The following is a 23,365-nucleotide window of genomic DNA, read 5'->3' as shown; positions in this document are numbered from 1 at the left end:
TGTGGGGGAGGGGGGTAATATCTCTCTCCCATGCTCTGTGGGGGGGGGGTAATATCTCTCTCCCATGCTCTGTGGGGGGGGTAATATCTCTCTCCCGTGCTCTGTGGGGGAGGGGGGGTAATATCTCTCTCCCATGCTCTGTGGGGGGGGGTAATATCTCTCTCCCGTGCTCTGTGGGGGAGGGGGGGTAACATCTCTCTCCCGTGCTCTGCGGGGGAGGGGGGGGGTAATATCTCTCTCCCGTGCTCTGTGGGGGAGGGGGGTAATATCTCTCTCCCGTGCTCTGTGGGGGGGGTAATATCTCTCTCCGTGCTCTGTGAGGGGGGGTAATATCTCTCTCCCATGCTCTGTGGGGGGGGTAATATCTCTCCCCGTGCTCTGTGGGGGGGTAATATCTCTCTCCCGTGCTCTGTGAGTGGGGGTAATATCTCTCTCCTGTGCTCTGTGGGGGGGGGTAATATCTCTCTCCCGTGCTCTGTGGGGGAGGGGGGGTAACATCTCTCTCCCGTGCTCTGCGGGGGAGGGGGGGTAATATCTCTCTCCCGTGCTCTGTGGGGAGGGGGGGTAATATCTCTCTCCCGTGCTCTGTGGGGGGGTAATATCTCTCTCCCGTGCTCTGTGAGGGGGGGTAATATCTCTCTCCCATGCTCTGTGGGGGGGGTAATATCTCTCTCCCGTGCTCTGTGGGGGGGTAATATCTCTCTCCCGTGCTCTGTGAGTGGGGGTAATATCTCTCTCCTGTGCTCTGTGGGGGGGGGTAATATCTCTCTCCCGTGCTCTGTGGGGGAGGGGGGGTAACATCTCTCTCCCGTGCTCTGCGGGGGAGGGGGGGGTAATATCTCTCTCCCGTGCTCTGTGGGGGAGGGGGGGTAATATCTCTCTCCCGTGCTCTGTGGGGGGGTAATATCTCTCTCCCGTGCTCTGTGAGGGGGGGTAATATCTCTCTCCCATGCTCTGTGGGGGGGGGGTAATATCTCTCTCCCGTGCTCTGTGGGGGGGGGGGGGGTAATATCTCTCTCCCGTGCTCTGTGGGGGAGGGGGGGTAATATCTCTCTACCATGCTCTGTGGGGGGGTAATATCTCTCTCCCGTGCTCTGTGGGGGAGGGGGGTAATATCTCTCTCCCATGCTCTGTGGGGAAGGGGGGGTAATATCTCTCTCCCATGCTCTGGGGAGTAATATCTCTCAGATAGACACTTACAGACACTCATGTGTGCTGCTCCTTTCTATCTTGCTGCCACTTTCTGAGGTAAAATTATCCCTGAAATCTGCCCCATGTCACTAGTATTCTGTCACTGTTGTTGTACTATGGCCCCTATAGTGGCAGCAGGTGATGGACCAGCTCCCCAGATTATAAGGGGGTGTCCCAGGACCTCCTCCCCTCTGTCCTGGGTCACTGGCTCTCACTGTCTCCACACTGGTTCTGATCCCCCCCAGCTCATACCAGCCTGATGTTGCTAAGCAACATTCCCAGTGTGTCTCCTCTGGGTCCTAGTGCTAGGTCACACACTCAGTCACTGGAGGTGTGAACAACAACACCAGAGGGGGTGTTACATTTGTGCATGTTCTTTAAACAGAAAATATTAGGCATTGGCAAAAACATTTTGTTGTAGTAAATTACAAAATAAGAATCAATAGCACTCAATTAATTGTACAAAACGAGCAGTTGATGAAGATATTTAGCTGAGAATTCTGGAAATACATCTATTTCGGATCAAGTTAGCATTTTAGTTTAGTTCATTAAAATTTGGTTGCAGCCACAATAATCCATTGAGGGCAACACAAGCCATTTAATAGTTCCATTATATTTGGACAAAACAGCTTCTGAGCAGTCCATTCAGGGTCAAGCTGTACGAATTCAGAAACAAATATTTTGTTTTTAATTGAGAATTAGTACTGTTTGACACGATGAAGAATCATCATGTATTTGTATAACATCTTCAATTATCCACTCAACATAATGGAGACACTTAAAGAGCCATCATTGCCCCCATAAGCCATGCCCTCAGCTTAGTTAAAGAAAAAAAAGAAGGTTATAAGCGAGGATTGGTGAATCTGTACACTGCTACTTCAGCTGGGGGCAGTCCCCTCACACCTGCAAGTGAACGGAAATGGCTGTTCCATGCAACATAATTTTGCTGATTTATTGTTTATTTTTGATAGACAAGACAAATATTCATATAAAGCAAGTGACAAGACTATTCCCACATTTTATAATTATTTTAACCTTTATTTTTGCATTGGATAAACATTGAAACTGTAACAATGCAGAATGGCAAATGGGCTCAATAACATTTCCATCCATGTCCTCTATGTATTTACAGACAGTGATGTTACTGGATCTAGCTGGGGGTTTTGGGGCTACACACACTAACATTTTTAGACCTGGTACCGCTCTCATTGAAAAGTTTAATGGGACCATGTGCGGTGCCAGCCAGACTCTGCTGTTACAGAGTCGTTTTAAACCTCCCACCCCTTAGTGACCTCAGTTAATTTATTCACTGCACTGAGCTGGGGGCAGGAGATTCTCTGTGCTTCAAATCCTGCACTGATCATACAGAGTGGTGACCAGTGCAGGGAATATGGGGATGTGTAATGTACGATGGGTGGAGAATGTAGAATTGGGTGATGGGTGCAGGTTGCCAAGTGTACCAAAACAGTGTCACAATACCTAGCCAACTGCAACAAATGCAGTTATTAGGGCTGGCATCGGCGCTGACACAATATAAATGGCACATGCACACAACATCTGAAATCAGCACAAAAAGGCATGACAGAGCACCACAATGACACAGTGTGGCACAGGCTCACTTACACACACAGCGCATCACATACACCTGCCATCAGCGTACACATCATATATAACACGCCCGGCCACATACTGTGAAGAGCTGCGGAGAATGTCACTCCATATATGGGCAATGACATCACTGTGGGCGGTCCAATAAGTGTTGCTGCGGGAACCCCAAAAAGCATCTCAATTGATCTGTTCCGCCTTATAGAACCTGCTTTGACCGCATCTACAAATGTTATGTATGTGTCTAATGCTGAAAAACAAGGACCAGGCTTGTTATACAAAAGGCTCTCCAGCTTGTGTGGAACTAACAGTCACAGTCCACAGTTATATATCTGTGACATTATTTGCAGTTCCCCTGTATTCCCCAATTCTCTGTATCAGCTGACCAGTACATAGCAGAGACAGGATGGGGTAGAAGACAGGGGTAATGTTAAGAGCAGGTAAGGAACATGCAGCCACCATCTGGGAGCGTGGCCACAGAGGTAGCATGGCCAAGCCCCGACCCACATTATTATTATTATTATTATTTTTTATTTATAGGGCGCCACTAGCTATCCGTAGCGCCGTACAGGGACAGACAGAAACACGATACAGGGTGAGACAGCACGGTACAGTTAACAAAAAGCACAGTAACTCCGAAGCTCAATGTACAGCTAGATGAGAGGTGAGAGCCCCAAGCAGGGTAGAGAGAGGGGTAGAAGGGCAGGAGGACCTTGTGGAAGAGACAAGGAGCTGAAGAGCAGAGTTAAGGTGGTGGAGAACAGAAGGAGAGGAGGCCCTGCTCGAAGGAGCATACAATCTAAGAGGAGGGTAGGACGGACAGAGACGCAATGGTAGGAAGAGGGAATGGGGAGAACAGAGGCAGAGACAGAGAGGGGGGAAGAGAATAAAAAGGAGGGAGGTAAGAGGGGGGACAAGAGGGAGGGCAGGAGTGGGAGGGGTAGGGGGAGACTGGGAGGAGGTCAATTAGGTGGGGGACTGAGGGCTTTAAGGAAGAGGTGGGTTTTTAGAGGCCCGTTGAAGCTAGACAGGTTGGGGAAGTTCTGATGGAGCAGGGGAGCTGGGTCCAGTGGAGGGGGGCAGCGCGGGAGAAGTCTTGGATGCGAGCATGGGAGGAGGTAACCAGGGGGGAAGAGAGGCGGAGGGAGGTATGCTACATCATTACGCTGTGTCATGATGTCATCAGAGGTGAGTAACACTGCCTGTCTTTATACTGCAGAGCTGCACTGTCCCACCATATACACAGTCACCTTCACTGACCTATGTGTGGAACTACAGCCCCCATAATCCTTTCTGTGGTATTTTAATTATCGTACTACACTCCCCAAAATATTCTCTGCTGACTGTATACAGGACTGCACCACCAATAATCCCCTCTGCTAGCTGAATAGAGGAAAATGCCACCTATAATCCTCTCTGATGATGGTATACAGGACTGCATACTCCATAGTCCTCCCTGCTGATTATATACGGACTACAACCCCCATAATACTCTCTGCTGACTCTATAGTGGAAAACCCCACCCATCATCCTCTCTGCTGACTGTATACTGGACTACACCAATCATAATCCTCTCTGCTTGTCACGGAGTTCACAGTTAATCTTGGGATTCCCTGGTACTGCCCAGTTTGGCACAACTCTACCAAAGGGCGCGGAGTCTAACGGAACAGGTGGTCTTCACCAGGAACCCCCGCAAGGAGGTATGGTCTTTGCAGCCTCTGTCCTGCATGTCGCGGCCCCTTGGGTGAGTATCAGACAGACCCGCTTAGGAGAGTAGTGAGCAGAGGGACGGTAGATAATAACAACAGGAACCTCAGGTGAGAGTGGAACAGTGTGAAAACAAGTACTGACAGTCTGCAAATGGATAGAACTGAAGTGTAGGTTCTACACGAGGAGGAGACAGAGTAGCGGGTAACAGCATCACTGGAGCAGCGTGGAGACCAATACTATAGTCTGCAGACAGGTAGCACTGAACTGTAGCTGTACACAAGGAGATGACACAGAGTAGCAGGAACAGCGTTGAGTCCAATACAATAGATATAAAGCTGGGAGGAATCCAGGAGCAGAGAGAGCAAGGTTTTTACACTTCTGGGAAGTGAGCTCCAAGAACAGGCACCAGACAGCTATGTCAGGTGCTTTAAATATCCCACCAATGAAGTGGGACCAATGGGAGGTGAGTGGAAAGGGGTTAAATAGAGGAACGGGTCTACAGCCCACCATTGGGAGGATGCGGCAACTCAAGTTTGTGCTTCTGTTAGGGATGATTAGCTATATACTCTCTCCTTTAATCTTGTGGGCTTGGTTCAGATAGTTTGTGTTGTGTTGTGTAGTTAATTTAAAGTTGTCTATATTGGTGGAAGTGAATGTTGTTCAGCCACGTGTTTTTGTGAAAGTTAATCCCGAGGACGTAATAATTGTTGAGTTTGTAGAATGTTTTTGAATGGATCTCTGAGTTTTCAAAGTACAGTGTTTCAGTGAAATTGAGGTTAAGTCTGCTTTGGTTTATGTGTTTGATGAAATTGTTAAGTAGGGGTTCTGTGTCTTCCCATATGAGGAGTATGTAATCGATGTAGTGTTCCAGTAAACTATGTTTCATATAGGGGTTGTTATTATAGATGAAGTCTTGTTCCGGTTAATTGATGCATAGATATGTAGCATTGTTTGGGATGAATTTAGTCTCTATAGCTGTCCCTTGTGTTTGTAGGTATTATGTGTCTTGGAATGTGAAGTAATTATGTGTTAGAATGTATGTTATGTTTTTTAGGACAAACTCTATCTGGTCTCAGTCTCAGTCTAGGTCTATGTCTTTCTCTAGTGTTCTGCTTGCTGCTAGTATGCTCTTGTGATGTTGGATGCTTGTGTATAGTGAGCTTACATCTATTGCATACCTCATGTATGTTTCTTTCCACGTGTGGTTTTGGATAGTGTTGAGTATGTGCAGGGGAGGGCTGGCAAATTTTAGCCCGAGGGGCAAGACTCAGCCTATTAGGAACGTTTTAAAGGGAAATAAATGCAGACGGCCCAGTGACCCAGCCCAAGGTAGCCCGCTATGGGACCGGCCCTGGGAGCAGATGCCCCCCTGCCCCCCAGCCCAGACTGCCCCTGAGTATGTGTTGTATCTCTGAGAAATGATGTTGTCTAAGTGATGTATGGTTACATGAAAGTATCTATGTGTTGGGATAAGGTGGGGGGATTGATAATAGATTTGTGCATTTTTGGTAACAAGCAGAAAGTGGGGATTCAGGTTTGGTTTGTTTATACAAATTTATATTCCTGTTAGTTCAGGATTTTTCTGTATGACCTTCATTCAATATTAGAGCTCTTGTTAGTGGGTTTGCAGGTTAATCCTTGTAGGTGTGGGTGCCTGAGAGCAATCTGTGGGCCTCTTCTATGTATTTGGTTGTGTCTGTTATTACTATTCCTCCTATTTTTCAGTGTTCTCAACAAAAATAAGCCCTAGGGTGGTTTTGTGCTTTGAACACCAGCTCTTTTCTAGGTAGAAAAGCATTAGCATTCACAGTGCTCAAATCGCTCTGTGCTGACTGCAGACAAATTGAAGTGAATGTGAAACCCTCTGTCCCTGACACACAGGAGCGCATATTAGAATATAACATTTGAAATAATCAGACACTAGACTTTAGTTCGCACAATTGTCAAATGACCAGATCTATGGCCTTATGACAGAGGTTCCCAAACTGTGCACAGCAGCTCCCTGGTGTGCCAAGGTGATCTCACAGGAGTGCCATGGCCGGTGAAAAGCGGGGTAAGCAATGTGGGGGCAGTAAGCGCTCCTCTCTGCAGGCCATCCCTCGCTTGTCCACCGGCAGGCAAAAAAAAGAATAGTTACCAGTACGGCACCAGACACCCTCTTCCCTGCTCTGTTCACACTGCCGTGCATGACATCATCATACCCAACATTTTCAGTGAGGAGCAGCACATGTAAAAAGAAGAAAAACAGAAGAAAGAAAGGCAAGTAAAAGGTAAGATGAATGGTGGATGAAAGGGGCAGTGTAATACAAGGGAAACTGATGAACGGACACAGTGTGATTGTAAAGGGGCCTAAATACTTATTACGTTATTTTGATTAAACTACTTAAAAAAAAACTACTACTCTGTAACTATTATGGCTTGGGGGTGCCTTAAAAAAATTATGAAGACCCTAGGGGTGCCTCGAACTAAGAAAGTCTGGGAAACACTGCCATATGACATATTCTGACATATTCAATTCACGTGATCTATGCCAGCACATCATCTAATTGCATGACCATTTAATTGTTGGTGTTTATTTTGAGGTTTTTTTTTTTTGCTTTTTGGTCTTTCTCTGCACTTTCTTGAAGTGAAGGTGTTTAGTTCAGTGGATAAAAGTAATTTTTCCCTCTACAACTTTGTCAAACAGATCCTCTCATTAATTTTAGTACATAAAACTACTGTCTGTTTTCGGCTTATATAATGTCTTTTCATATTAACAAATATCTTACATTCTGTTATGGAAGAATTATATACTTATTTGTGATTCTTCCAAGATGCCTTTAAACTGATCCACATTTCATTTCAAGATTGCTGACCCTTTTCTAGCACTGAAAGCAAGTATATATATATATATATATATATATATATATATATATATATATATATATATATATATATATATATATATAGTCAAGTGTAAGTAAAAATTAGCAATACAGTGACTGATATGTGATAAAGAGTAAGAAGACTGAAAACCTGAAAGGTACATTTTATTAATAAGAAAATGTCATATTTTCAACATGATAACTTTAGATTATTTATGTGATCCCATATAATCATGGTCCATTTCTGGCCCCTTAGTGGGTGTGGTTGATGAAGATGGTGCAGATGTTGTGTTTTCAAAGCACTTGCAGCTTGGGCAGTTATGGTAGAAGGGACTACGCTGATGGAATGATTGAGCCATAGAAATGACAGATGCTGCAGCCATCATATTCACTGAAAACCAGGGGTTAGAAACTGACAGCAAGTTAGCCAAATTGGCCTGCATGTTGCTTAAATCTGGATTCATGGTAGTAAAGGCTGGCAGGGGAGGCTTCATATGATTCGGAGAAGCAGAAGAAGTGGTTGTCGGGTCTAATTTGTGACTGTCGTTCTGGCCCATTGCAAAGCATTCTGATGGAGTTGAAGTTGTTCGACGGCGTTTTGGCTTGTCATTTGAGTTCCCAGTCTCATCAGGACATTTCTGCATATTTGTATTCTCTCCTCTGAGATCCTGTTCTAATGAGGACACAACCGAACGAGCTTTCTTAATACCAACTCTTCTCTTGATTTGTCCTAATAAGTGAGGATAACCTCTAAGAAAGTTTGGATTTTGGTACAGCTGTAACTGGAACACAAGGACACAATTTTACCATCGATTTTTCAAATATATTTCAGTACATTGGAGACATGCATATTATGATGATCTTTTAATAAATGTGAAATCAGATGATAATGGACAATGCAGTATACTATAGCCACTAGATATACTCTATATTTGCGTATGGTTATAGGATGGTAACAGCATGACAGCACTTGAAGGTTTACAAGTTACAGAAATGGGAGCTAACTGACTGTAACCTGCACAGATCTCCCTACAATAGATGTTTTCATATACATGATATTACCCTTGCAACTATGGTAAGTTACCCCTGATCAGAACATGTTAGTAAAAGGCATGTATAGATAGACCGAGTTATGCCTAAATCTTCCACCGGTCGGCTACCTCTCTTTCTCATCCCTTCTTCCCTTCTCCCCCTTCCTCGACTCCGTCTCCGTTTCTCCTGTCTCTCCATCTCATCCATGTGTCTGTCTGTCTTCCCCTCCCTTTAGATTGTTCGCTCCTTTGAGCAGGGCTCTCCTACCTTCTGTTTCCATCACTTTTAACTGCGCTCTCCAGCTACTCAGCTCACCTCCTCTCAGTCCCTCTGCCCTCTGTCTCCTCTCGCTTCTCTCCGCTCCCCTCAGTGACTCTCAACCTGTCATCCATGCCCACCCTCTTGGGCCATAGTTACCTGCCTATACTCACTTTTCCCCTCCCTCCCTCTCTTTCATGCTGTGCCTGAGCCCCCAGAGTTATAGTGCTTACTGTTACTTGTACTGTGCTGTTTCACCTTGTACTGTGCCATTGTTTGTCCTTGTACGGCGCTACGGATACTTTATGGCGCCCTATAAATAAAAATGAATAATAATAATAATAATGAACCTCCTTGTCACTCCCAGTGCTTGGATTCTTATATATCCTCCAGTTCTATCATGGTGCCCCCTAGGTATAGGTGGCAGTCCCCAGGACATAAAGCTGTTGGTCACTCATATCTGGATGGGTTGGAACAGGTAGAAATACCTCCTATCCTATCCCTGAGTAACCCGCTGAGTTTGGTTCCACTGATCCAGGCAGCTAAACCTTAGAACAATGAAGACGGTACATGGGCACATACGGCCCTTGCTTGAATTTCTCCACCAGTTATTTCCTTTACAGTGGACCTCTGTTATATAGTGTCTGGGCACCAGAAAGTAACAAACGTGTCTCTGTCTTGTTCTACCTGAGCCATCAGCCACTGAGCAGGAAAATACCAGTGACTATAGCACCTTTTTGGAAACGGGTTCAGGAATACATTACACTGTCCAGTATTCAAACAGAAACCAGTGCTCACTGCCAAATATTTCTGCTACATACCATATATACAGTAGAATATGAAAGGAGGCACATTAGTATTACCTGTAAGTACCTCATGAAAGGTAAAACACAGATATTATTCAATTTTACATTCAATCAGTAAGATGGCTGGATCTTTGAAAATACATGAGAGTCTGATGGATAGTTCTAGCTACTTATCTATTAAAAGAAGTTGAATTGAACAAGTAATACATGTTTACCCCCTCTCGTTTGCTCTATAATAAAGTACTTCATTGCACTTTTTGACTACAGATGTATCAGATATTTTCAATATATAAAATAATCAATTAAATTCATTAAATAAGCAATGTAAAACAGCTTACCTTAGCAAATTCTGCAGCAGTTTCCTCTTCGGCTAGGAATTCAGTAAGTGAGGCGGATCTTTCAAATTCACGTTGAACTTTGTTGAATCCATAAAGATTCAGTTGCCGAATGAAGTTTTTTATAGAATCCTTTTTGAACATTTTTGTTTCTAGAACTTCCTTTTTAAACAACTCCTTATTAATCACCACACAGATGCCATCGTCATCCCACCGAATAGAATTAATATGGTCACTTTCAACAATCTTCCACAGTTTTCTAGGAAAATTAAGGGACAAAAAATCTTCCAGATCTGTGTCCTCTTTTAAAAGGAACTGTGGCCTATTCACAAATGGCTCATCAGCCAGATCTTGTGATTTCTTTTCTTCTATTTCAGACAGCATATTTGAGATTTCATCAACTGCCTGGTCAACTACTGGAGATACTGAAGGCATTATGGATCTCTGAGAAACATCTTTTGACTTCATTATTTGATCTCCAGCACATGCTGATTGTTCTGCAAAAGGATCCATCTCTAATCTTGAATATGGAGAACCCTGATCATGCGCAGTCATCAGACATAACTCTCATACATCTATAGCATTAAGATGCTGGGAGATCAATGAGGAATTCTAGAGCACCCCAGTAAGTATCATACATACATATTACATCACAAAGGACTTCAGTTGCTAGGAGGTTATTGGCTTCTTTCAGGTAAGTTGTCTTAAAGGCAAAGACTACTATTATTGCACCTCTCTGTATGCATTAATAAACAGGCAACATCAATTTCCATAACATTAATAAAACTTAAAATATGTATCAATCTGTCAAAAAAAATTGTGCAATTAGTAAACACAGCAACATTCCAACCATAATCTTGAGATATTTATTTATATATGTATTATAAGGGCACAGTCGTGGCCTTATATTAAGCTTGAATCTAATGATCGGCATTCCACTCTGTTAATTTTGTGAGGGGGGGGGCATGGTGTTTGAGGGGCTACATTTTAAAAACTATTTAGCTAGTAAGCTGAAATTTGGTATTCCAATGGAGAACCATCCATATGAATAAAAAAGAATTAAAAAATGACAAATTGATATCTAATGTTGAAAATCTCCCGGTTTATTCCACTTCCTGTTTTCCAAAAAGTCAGTTTTTCTCTTTTTTTGGGGGGGAAGGAGAGTGTACAGGGCATTTTAAAACTAGGGGGTAAATGTATCAAGGTCCAATTTAAAAACGTGGGAGATTACCGGCGATTTGAGTCCCAAAGTCGCTATATGTATTAAGTAGTGATTTTTAGTCTGAACTTCAAAATCGCTGTTCATCTCTCGCGATTTGCGCTGCATTAAACTCAGCCATGTTTAGCTGAAAGTTAACATTTACAAGTCAATAATCATTTCTGATTGGTTGAATGTTTTACATTGAAAATTTGCGTGACTTAGCCCTCTGTAAAATGAATGTAAAAAAAAATAAATACTTGTGGTCCCCCCTCTAAGCACTATTAACTCTAGCGCTGCCAGCCTACTGCTGGTTGTGCGAAAATCGGGAAAAAATTTGCATGGGGTCCCCCCGATTTTACGCATCCAGCACTAGGCAAACCAGCCGGAGTGGTTGGCACTATAGAAAGGGGACACACAGCAGGGGTTCCACTGCCATAATGACAAACCAAACCCAGGCTGTTAAGCTCTGGGCTAGATTCCCTAGGAAGTGAGGTCCGCAAAAACAAACGTGCCGGCACCCCATCCAGGAACAACCAGCCCAGGGCTGAAGTGTAAAAAAAAAAATAATCAGACGGCATTTTTGTTTGTAGAACTACAAGTCCCAGACAGGCCAGGCTGCTCTAAACAGTCTGGGCATGCTAATGCTTTTATAACTACAAGCACCAGCATACCCATGGCAGTCAGGGCATGCTGGTACTTAGAGAACCACAAGTGCCAACATGACCTGACACCCATGCCTGCCTGCGACCTGTAGTTCCACAGCAAAAATGTTAAAGCCATAACAGCCTCATTAAAACCACTATATTTTAAGAAAAATAATAAAACCCCAATGAAAACACAAAGAACCCTCTTTAATACCACAAATATTTATTAAAAATAATTAAACCCCATATACTCAGCAATATGATGTCTTCTTTTGTCAGCAACTTTGAATCCAAAAATGCTTGTAAACCATGTCTACAAATATGTGCATTCCAAAATAAGGTCCATGAAGATGTCCCCAAATTATTTGTAATTGCAAAAGTCCATGCTTGCATAAAATCTTCTGTTCTTCGGGTCACATAGACCCCCATATTTGTAAATCCACATGTCCATGTATAAAAATCTTCTGATTTTCGGGTCAGGAGGACCGCCCATTTGTAATCCCATCGTGATTGAAAGTCTTCTTTCTTCAGATCAGAAGGACTCACATTTTATAAATCCAAACCGGAACAAGCTTGTAAAAAAACAACCCTCTACACACTGTACAAGCAACGCAAATCTACTGACTATAACAGAGTCGCAAGCTCTATTTATAGTCTAAGGGATTTGCACATGGTAGCGTGGGAATATACTGTATTATACAGTGCCTTCATTGTAAAACTATCAAATTCCATTTACTTACATTTTTCACACCAACACTTTTAAATTTCCACTCTGAACAATATGGGGGGTATTCAATTGTTCGTCCGGACCGCTGAAAAAATCGCGCTCTAAAACTATTACCGTTAATACGGTAATATTGCGCGTAAAAACCGTTCATACGGTAATTTACTCGCTGAATTTCAGCTCGCAGCTCAGGGAGCTGCGAGCTGAAATTCAGCGAGTAGTTACCGTATTAACGGTAATAGTTTTAGAGCGCGAGTTTTTCGGCGGTCCGGACGAACAATTGAATACCCCCCCCTATATATATATATATATATATATATATATATATATATATATATATATATATACACATTACACATACACACATTTTGTAGGCGCTTTCAGAGGTGGACAGGGGTCGGCAGGCGCACTCTGCCTAGTCTGTGGCTGTGCAGTCTCATACGCAGCAAGCTACAATGCACTGTGTGGTCTGACACCTTTCTATCATAGCCAGCATTAGCTTTTTTCAGCAATTTATGCTACACTAGCTCTTCTGTGGGATTGGATCAGACGTGTCAGTCTTCGCTGCTCACGCGCATGAGAGTCTTGGGCACCCATGACCCTGTTGCAAGTTCACTGTTTGTCCTTCCTTGGACTATTTTTGGTAGATACTAACCACTTAACACCGGACACACTCCAAAATACCTGCTATTTTGGAGATGCTTTGACCCAGTCGTGTAACCATCACATTTTTTGGCCCTTGTTGTAGTCACTCAGATCATTAACCTTGCCTATTATTCCAACTATACGGCCTCCAGACCCGCTCGCATTGCCCCCTTAATTTCAGTGTCAGCAATCATGCTGCTTGTTTTTTATTGTCTTGGCATTTCTTACATATAGGTATTTATGGTGTTGGGATTTAGTACCTGTCACTGTTTATAACGTTAGGTATTTCTTACTTGTCACTATTTTATGTGTCGCATTTTACTGTCAGTGTTATTGGTGTCAGCATTTTTGGCTTAGAAAATTTGTACCCCACCCTCTGGATCAGCAGTTGTAAAATAAGACCATGGCATCCATAACTAATTTAGTTTAAGTATGTGTACATTTGTTGGTGGGGCAGAACAGTGGCTTAGTGAGTAGCACTTCCGCCTCACAGCAGAGTTTGTATGTTCTCCCTGTGTTTTTCCTTTGTGTGCTCCGCTTTCCTCCCACAATAAAACACAACAACCCTTGATATGGCGCCTATATAAAAATAATAATATAACAAACAAAAATTAGCGAAAAGGTTAAGCAGCTGCAATAACCAAAGTGGCTGCAAACCACCTGTGTGACATCCAATAAACTAAAAAAGAAAACTGCAGCGCTAAAAACCTAGCTGGCTTAAAATGAAAAATAATATAATATAAAACAAAACCTAAGGTCACGGATCATCATGTATATACAAATTCTTGGTGACAAATATGAAAGATAAAACACAACTAACCAGCTTAAAATAATGATAATACACAAAAGCATTAAATGGAACTACCCCCATGAAACAAATCCCAGTGCACTGTGATGGAGCATATAGGAAATGTAAACATAAGCAAACCAACTTAAAACGCTACTAAATAAGTAATTGTGACAGCTGTCTATATTGTAGCAAGAAAAGGATGGCAATAGAAAAATCAATCAGATGGCTCCACAATGGAGAAAAATAATAGCTAGTGCCACAAATGTTAATGATCTTGGTGCGGTGAATCGTGTCTGGATGAATAACCATAAGTTCAATCAATCTATATAACTTTTGGTGTAATGTTCGTATAGAACATATAAACGTATGCTCAGACTCCAATAATTGTATCTTCAAAAAAATGTTATTACCTCCATCTGTATCTTTACATTACCTGTGCTGCTCATTACTTCCCAGCAATTACCTGTGCAGCTCATCGCTACTCAGCATTACCTGTGCAGCTCATCGCTACTCAGCATTACCTGTGCAGCTCATCGCTACTCAGCATTACCTGTGCAGCTCATCACTACTCAGCATTTACCTGTGCAGCTCACCGCTACCTGTGCTGCTCACTACTTCCCAGCAATTACCTGTGCAGCTCATCGCTACTCAGCATTACCTGTGCAGCTCATCGCTAATCAGCATTACCTGTGCAGCTCACCGCTTCTCAGCAATTCACTGTGCAGCTCATTGCTTCCCAGCATTATCGCTGCAGAGCATCACTCATCATTGGTCCTGTTCCAGGGTTATAACACCCGTGTGGCTCTCAGTGTTTTGCTCTCTGCAGCTCATCGCTTCACCACCTTATTGGCTCAGCTTATCTCACAGTCAAGACCTGTGGCTTCACTGCAGAGCATCGCTCATCATCTGTCCTGTTCCAGAGTTATACACCTGTGTGGACCTCAGTGCTCCAGCTCTCTGCAGTTCATCTCTTCACTACAACTTCTATTCTGCCTAACAGCTACTTGGTGGTTCTGCGCATTATCTGCTCTGCACCCTCAGAGGACAGCAATCTGCGTTTGAGAGCAGCTAAGACCATATTCCCTTGTAGGAAACCCTGGTGTATACCTCTCGACCGTTAGACTCCGCACCTCTCTGGGGGTAAGCTGTCACTCTAGCAGAGATTAAGACCATTCCCATTATCTGGCTTTCGTGACACTGTGTGTGTATGTGCTGAAAGAGCAATCCAGGGAATATGTAACCGTCTGCAGCCTGCTCCTGCAGACTAGCTGGGTTTTTACCCATTTGCCTCTAGAAGAGGTGTTACAAATAAGCCTCTTTGCCACAATAGTTTTTGTTTATTTTATTCTTTTGTTTGTGCTTTTTCTTTCTTGGTGCAGGAAAGCGGGGGGAGGGGGGATTGTGGTTCTGGACTGGGATGGTTTATTGTAAGTAGCATTGGATGCTGGTAGAAGTTATTTGAGGTAGATCGCTTTTGCTACGTGATTCCTTACCATAGCTATTTGTAAAAGATGCATTTTTAATTTGTAGCTTAACCTGTTGGAAATACTGAGTGTCTTCTGCATGGTAAGTAGATCTTTTCAGATTGTCGCTTTTATAGTAATCAGTATTTTTTGTCCTTCTAAACTATGTCGGCATTGTGAGTGTCGAAAATTCATACCACACCCATTGAATGGATCTCTGAGTTTTCAATGTATAGTGTTAGGTGTAGAAAATAAATGCTGGTGGTGTAAGTGAAATTGAGGTTAAGTCTGTTTTGGTTTATGTGTTTGATGAAATTGTTAAGTAGGGGTTCTGTTCCTTTCCATATGAGGAGTATGTTATTGATGTAGTGTTCCAGAAAACTATGTTCCAAATATGGGTTGTTATTATAAAGGGATATATTTACTAAACTGCGGGTTTAAAAAAGTGCAGATGTTGCCTATAGCAACCAATCAGATTCTAGCTGTCATTTTGTAGAATGCACTAAATAAATGACATCTAGAATCTGATCTCCACTTTTTCAAACCAGCAGTTTAGTAAATCTAGTCCAAAGTCTTGTTTCGGTGAATTGATGTATAGGTATGTAGCATTGTTTGGGCTGAATTTAGTCCCCATAGCTGTCCCTTGTGTTTGTAGGTATTATGTGTCTTGGAATGTGAAGTAATTATGTGTTAGAATGTATGTTATGTTTTATACAATGAACTCTATCTGGTCTCTGTTTAGGTTTCGTCTTCCTCTAGTGTTCTGATTATTGCTAGTATGCCCTTGTGATGTGGGATGCTTGAGCTTACATCTGTTGCATACCTCATGTATGTTTCTTTCCACGTGTGGTTTTGGATAGTGTTGAGTATGTGTTGTATCTCTGAGAAATGATGTTGTCTTAATGATGTATGGTTGTATGAAAGTATCTATTTATTGGGATAAGTTGGGGGGAATTGATAATAGATTTGTGTTTTTTTAGTAATAAGCAGAAAGTGGGGATTCAGGGTTGTTTTGTTTATAGGAATTTATATTCATGTTCAGGATTTTTTCTGTACAACCTTCATTTAATATTATAGTTCTGAGATAAAATTGTTAGTGGGTTTGCAGGTTAATATTTTGTAGGTGTGGGTGTCTGAGAGTAATCTGTGGTAAGAGTAATCTATGTATTTGGTTATATTTGTTATTATTAATCAGTTGAGAATACAATCAGACATTGGGGTAAATCAAAAACATATTACAGAGAGCCTATCTCAAACATATAACCCCTGCAGTGGTCCGTTTCAATAAAATCCAACCATTGTAGCCACGTGGCGTTGAAATCTGAGGAGCTATCATTCTAAGAAGTAGATATATCACCCATGGTCATATAGTAGGCGATTCATCCTTACCAGTCTTTTAAAGATGGAAGGGGTAGAGGATTTCCAGTGAACCGGTGCCGCTGCCTTTGATCTCTCAAAAGGAACTTCACGTATTTATTAATGGGTACTTTGGACACATTTATAAGCCAAAAGCCCAGTTCCACTGGAACCTATCAATTCAAAAAGGTTAGTAACTCTGGACATCTCCTTCCAGAACAACTTTATTTTTGGGTACTCCCACCAAATATGTATGTACCTCCCTAATGCATTACTGCAAATCCAACATTCACTCCCGGAGTCCATTTTATTTAGTAAGCTTGGGTGTCTGTACCAGCGGGCTGTGTACTTGTATTGTATCTTTACCACTGAAACACTTATTGAACATGTGTGTGTAGTTTGGAAAACTTTCTGCCATTCCCCTATGCTAGTTTCTCTATTCAAGTCACTCAGCCATGCCTTTGTAAAGTGAGGTAACAATCCAAATAAGTTTTCTATAATTAGCTTAAAAAGTGAGGATGTGGGTAGGAGCCTACAGTTTAGTTTGCATTTCTTGTGGCTTGCACAAAAGGAAGCTGAAAAACCACACACACAGCTGGAGAGTTAATCAGACACTAGACTTTAGTTGGGCACAATTGCCAAAGGACCAGATCTATGGCCTGATGACAGCGGTTCCCAAACTGTGCACAGCAGCTCCCTGGTGTGCCACGGTGATCCCACAGCAGTGCCATGGAAAGCGAAAAGCGGGGTAAGCAATGTGGAAGGGGGGGGGGCAGTAAGCGCTCCTCTCTGCAGGCCATCCCTCACTCATCCACCGGCAGGCAAAAAGGAGAATAGTTACCAATACAGCACCAGACAATCTCTTACCTGCTCTGTTCACACTGCCGTGCATGACATCATTATACCCAATATTTTCAGTGAGGAGCAGCATATGAGAAGAAGAAAACAGAAGAAAGAAAGGCAAGTAACCGGTAAGAAATTGAACGGTGGATGAAAGGGGCAGTGTAATACAAGGGAAACTGATGAAGGGGCACAATGTGATGGTAAAGGGGCCTAAATACGTATTACGTTATTTTGACTAAACTACCTAAAAAACAGGACTACTCTGTAACTATTTTGGCTTAGGTGTGCCTTGAAAAAAATTATGAAGACCCTAAGGGTGCCTCCAACTAAGAAAGTTTGGGAAACACTGGCATATGACATATTCAATTCACATGATCTATGCCAGCACATCATCTAATTGCATGACCATTTAATTGTTGGTGTTTATTTTGAGGGTTTTTTTTGTTTTTGGTGTTCCTCTGAACTTTCTTGAAGTGAAGGTGTTTAGTTCAGCAGAGAAAAGTAATTCTTCCCTCTACAACTTTGTCAAACAAATCCTCTCATTAATTTTAGTACATAAAACTACTGTCTGTTTTTGGCTTATATAATGTCCATTCACTTAACAAATACCTTACATTCTGTTATCATAGGGAAGAATTGTATACTTATTTGTGATTGTTACAAGATGCCTTTAAACTGATCCATATTTCATTACAAGATTGCTGACCCTTTTCTAGCACTGAAAGCAAGTATATATATATATATATATATATATATATATATATATATATATATATATATATATATATATACCGTATATACTCGAGTATAAGCCGAGTTTTTCAGCACATTTTTTGTGCTGAAAAAGTCCCCCCTCGGCTTATACTCGAGTGATGCTCCAGGACAATGAAAAGTCCCTGCTTGAGGTGGCCGGCGGCAGCAGTGTGACTTGTCCGTCCCCGTGGTACGAAACGCATTGGATTAACCTGTCAAAACATCAACCATCAGTCCGTCCCCCCTGAGTGGCATCAAATACCGCCTCTGATCTACGCCTCCGTAGAAGCAATCAGACTTTTTCGGCGCATGCGCAGTCTTCACCTGAGACTGATCGCGACTTCTGCATCACTGTACATTATGGCACAAGCGCTGTCACGGCACTGGACACAAGCAGCGCAGAAAAGGAGACCTAGAGGACATCGCCAGCTCGTTTATGCGAGGGTAAGTTCTGAATCATCAGCCCACCCCGAGTCTCCTCCACAGAAACAGTTTGCCAACTGAGACAACACTAAGGAGGATTTCCATTTCCACCACACCTAGATAGGAATTGATTCTTTTCTCGTTGCTTTATCAATATAGAGGACTATAATAGCCCCAACAGAGCATCATTCCAACTGTGGATAATATGTACTATTCACAATCCAATCCTGCTCGCCATTTGTGCCAATACCTCTTACCTCTTGTGTACCTTTGTGCCGCTTATATTGTATATTGGTTCTTACATGTATATTAATAGTTAGGGTTGCAACCCATCTATACTGTTATACTGAATATTAATAAAACTGCATTTTATTTACTTTACATCACTGTGCACTCTGTCCTATGTGCCCAGGAAATTTACCAGTATTTACCAGTAGCTGCTGCATTTCCCACCCTAGGCTTATACTCGAGTCAATAAGTTTTCCCAGTTTTTTGTGGTAAAATTAGGTGCCTCGGCTTATATTCGGGTCGACTTATACTCGAGTATATACGGTATATATATATATATATATATATATATATATATATATATATATAATGTTAGTCAAGTGTAAGTAAAAATTAGCAATACAGTGACTGATATGTGATAAAGAGTAAGAAGACTGAAAACCTGAAAGGTACATTTTATTATTGATAAAATGTCATATTTATAACATGATAACTTTAGATTATTTATGTGATCCCATATAATCTTGGTCCATTTCTGGCCCCTTAGTGGGTGTGGTTAATGAAGTGGATGCCGATGTTGCCTTCTCGAAGCACTTGCAGCTTGGGCAGTTATGGTAGAAGGGACTACGCTGATGGAATGATTGAGCCATAGAAATGACAGATGCTGCAGCCGTCATATTCACTTGAAACCAGTTATTACAAACTGACAGCAAGTTAGCCAAATTGGCCTGCATGTTGCTTAAATCTGGATTCATGGTAGTAAAGGCTGGCAGGGGAGGCTTCATATGATTCGGAGAAGCAGAAGAAGTGGTTGTCGGGTCTAATTTGTGACTGTCGTTCTGGCCCATTGCAAAGCATTCTGATGGAGTTGAAGTTGTTCGACGTCGTTTTGGCTTGTCATTTGAGTTCCCAGTCTCATCAGGACATTTCTGCATATTTGTATTCTCTCCTCTGAGATCCTGTTTTAATGAGGACACAACCGAACGAGCTTTCTTAATACCAACTCTTCTCTTGATTTGTCCTAATAAGTGAGGATAACCTCTACGAAAGTTTGGATTTTGGTACAGCTGTAACTGGAACACAAGGACACAATTTTACCATCGATTTTTCAAATATATTTCGGTACATTGGAGACATGCATATTATGATGATCTTTTAATAAATGTGAAATCAGATGATAATGGACAATGCAGTATACTATAGCCACTAGATATACTCTATATTTGCATTTGGTTCTAGGATGTTAACAGCATGACAGCACTTGAAGGTTTACAAGTTACAGAAATGGGAGCTAACTGACTGTAACCTGCACAGATCTCCCTACAATAGATGTTTTCATATACATGATATTACCCTTGCAACTATGGTAAGTTACCCCTGATCAGAACATGTTAGTAAAAGCCACGTATAGATAGACCGAGGTATGTTTATAATTAAAGTGGAATTACTCTGTGACATTATTCCCACGCTGTAGCAATATCTCAGGTGGGATCTGACTCTACCCTGTGCTGATCTGTCAAGAGTGCCCCAGTGACTACCAGAGACAACTCTCTTCTGATGTAGCATCTATTTGGGGCTACACTGTCAGCCATTTTCCTCCACTAGATACTGTAATGTGGGATCTATTCACACCTAGCTGATAAATGCTTTTCTAATAAAGAATTATATTACCTCCCATGGCAGAAGAATACCACAGTGCTGCCCAGATGCTGCTCAGTCACTTTTGCCTTACTGTTGACTTAAGAGCTATTAAGCGAAGGCATCATCCAACTTTTTGTGGGCAAATACTTGTTGGGACTTAAAAGTCCTAGTCGCTTTTCCTGGATGATTGCGCAGCCCTTCTCATCGATGGTAACCCAGTGGGAATCAGAGTCCCCAATCATTACTATCATGAACCTTCTTGTCACTCCCAGTGCTTGGATTCTTATATATCCTCCAGTTCTATCATGGTGCCCCCTAGGTATAGGTGGCAGTCCCCAGGGCATAAAGTTGTTGGTCACTCATATCTGGAGGGGTTGGAACAGGTAGAAATACCTCCTATCCTATCCCTGAGTAACCCGCTGAGTTTGGTTCCACTGATCCAGGCAGCAAAACCTTAGAACAATGAAGACGGTACGTGGGCACATACGGCCCTTGCTTGAATTTCTCCACCAGTTATTCCCTTTACAGTGGACCTCTGTTATATAGTGTCTGAGCACCAGAAAGTAACCAACGTGTCTCTGTCTTGTTCTACCTGAGCCATCAGCCACTGAGCAGGAAAATACCAGTGACTATAGCACCTTTTTGGAAACGGGTTCAGGAATACATTACACTGTCCAGAATTCAAACAGAAACCAGTGCTCACTGCCAAATATTTCTGCTACATACCATATATACAGTAGAATATGAAATGAAGCACATTAGTATTACCTGTATGTACCTCATGAAAGGTAAAACACAGATATTATTCAATTTTACATTCAATCAGTAAGATGGCTGGATCTTTGAAAATACATGAGAGTCTGATGGATAGTTTTAGCTACTTATCTATTAAAAGTAGTTGAATTGAACAAGTAATACATGTTTACCCCCTCTCGTTTGCTCTATAATAAAGTACTTCATTGCACTTTTTGACTACAGATGTATCAGATATTCTATATTTTCAATATATAAAATAATCAATTAAATTCATTAAATAAGCAATGTAAAACAGCTTACCTTAGCAAATTCTGCAGCAGTTTCCTCTTCGGCTAGGAATTCAGTAAGTGAGGCGGATCTTTCAAATTCACGTTGAACTTTGTTGAATCCATAAAGATTCAGTTGCCGAATGAAGTTTTTTATAGAATCCTTTTTGAACATTTTTGTTTCTAGAACTTCATTTTTAAACAACTCCTTATTAATCACCACACAGATGCCATCGTCATCCCACCGAATAGAATTAATATGGTCACTTTCAACAATCTTCCACAGTTTTCTAGGAAAATTAAGGGACAAAAAATCTTCCAGATCTGTGTCCTCTTTTAAAAGGAACTGTGGCCTATTCACAAATGGCTCATCAGCCAGATCTTGTGATTTCTTTACTTCTATTTCAGACAGCATATTTGAGATTTCATCAACTGCCTGGTCAACTACTGGAGATACTGAAGGCATTACAGATCTCTGAGAAACTTCTTTTGACTTCATTATTTGATCTCCAGCACATGCTGATTCTTCTGCAGAAGGATCCATCTCTAATCTTGAATACGGAGAACCCTGATCATGTGCAGTCATCAGACATAACTCTCATACATCTATAGCATTAAGATGCTGGGAGATCAATGAGGAATTCTAGAACACCCCAGTAAGTATCATACATACATATTACATCACAAAGGACTTCAGTTGCTAGGAGGTTATTGGTTTCTTTCAGGTAAGTTGTCTTAAAGGCAAATACTACTATTATTGCACCTCTCTGTATGCATTAATAAACAGGCAACATCAATTTCCATAACATTAATAAAACTTAAAATATGTATCTGTCAAAAAGAATTGTGCAATTAGTAAACACAGCAACATTCCAACCATAATCTTGAGATATTTATTTATATATGTATTATAAGGGCACAGTCTTGGCCTTATATTAAGCTTGAATCTAATGATCGGCATTCCACTATGTTAATTTTGTGAGGGGAGGGGCATGGTGTTTGAGGGGCCACATTTTAAAAACTATTTAGCTAGTAAGCTGAAATTTGGTATTCCAATGGAGAACCATCCATAGGTATAACAAATAATTAAAAGATGATAAAATTGATATCTAATGTTGAAAATCTCCCCGTTTTTTCCACTTTGTTTTCCAAAAAGTCACAGCATTTATGTTTTGTTGGGGGGGGGGGGGGGGGAAAGAGTGTAACTCAGTGTACAGGGCATTTTCAAACTAGGGGGTAAATGTATCAAGGTCCAATTTAAAAGATTACCGGCGATTTGAGTCCCAAAGTCGCTATATGTATTAAATAGCGATTTTTAGTTTGAACTTCAAAATCGCTGTTCATCTCTCGCTATTTGCACTGCATTAAACTCGGCTGTGTTTAGCTGAAAATTACCATTTACAAGCCAATAATCATTTGTGATCGGTTGAATATTTTACATTGAAAAGTTGCGTGACTTAGCCCTCTGTAAAATATGAATGTTAATAAAAAAAAAAAAAAAAATGTGTGTGGTCCACCCTCTAAGCATTATTAACCCAAGCGCTGCCAGCCTACTGCTGGTTGTGCGAAAAGTCGGGAAAAAACTTTTACATTTTTTGTTCTTGTCCTGTCCTGCGGACTTTATGGCGTAAAGTCTTCACCTTGGGCAGCAAAGTAATCAACATCTAGGTCCACCACCTCATGAAAATTGGCACTCTTACACCATTTTCCCCCCTCACCTCCAACATAGGGGGGTATTCAATTGACGGCGGGATCGCCAAAAATCCCACGCTCTAAAAATATTACCGTTAATACGGTAATCCTGCGCGTAAATACCGTTAATACTGTAATT

The 23,365-nt window shown here is 41.7% G+C and overlaps 1 long non-coding RNA gene across 1 annotated transcript; it reads left to right on the top strand.

Moving 5' to 3' along the window:
- The first annotated feature begins 8,345 nt into the window (after positions 1–8,345).
- Positions 8,346–22,496, top strand: LOC142101569 (uncharacterized). The gene is made up of 4 exons (XR_012679044.1): positions 8,346–8,445; positions 10,179–10,426; positions 20,111–20,237; positions 21,943–22,496. It is a non-coding gene; the product is annotated as an uncharacterized LOC142101569 (long non-coding RNA).
- Positions 22,497–23,365: the final 869 nt, after the last annotated feature.

This window comes from Mixophyes fleayi, chromosome 9 (assembly GCF_038048845.1).
Source record: "Mixophyes fleayi isolate aMixFle1 chromosome 9, aMixFle1.hap1, whole genome shotgun sequence".
Taxonomy (NCBI): Eukaryota; Metazoa; Chordata; class Amphibia; order Anura; family Limnodynastidae; genus Mixophyes; species Mixophyes fleayi.
The sequence above is the reverse complement of the archived record's forward strand: the minus strand, read 5'-3'. Positions and strand labels throughout refer to the sequence as shown.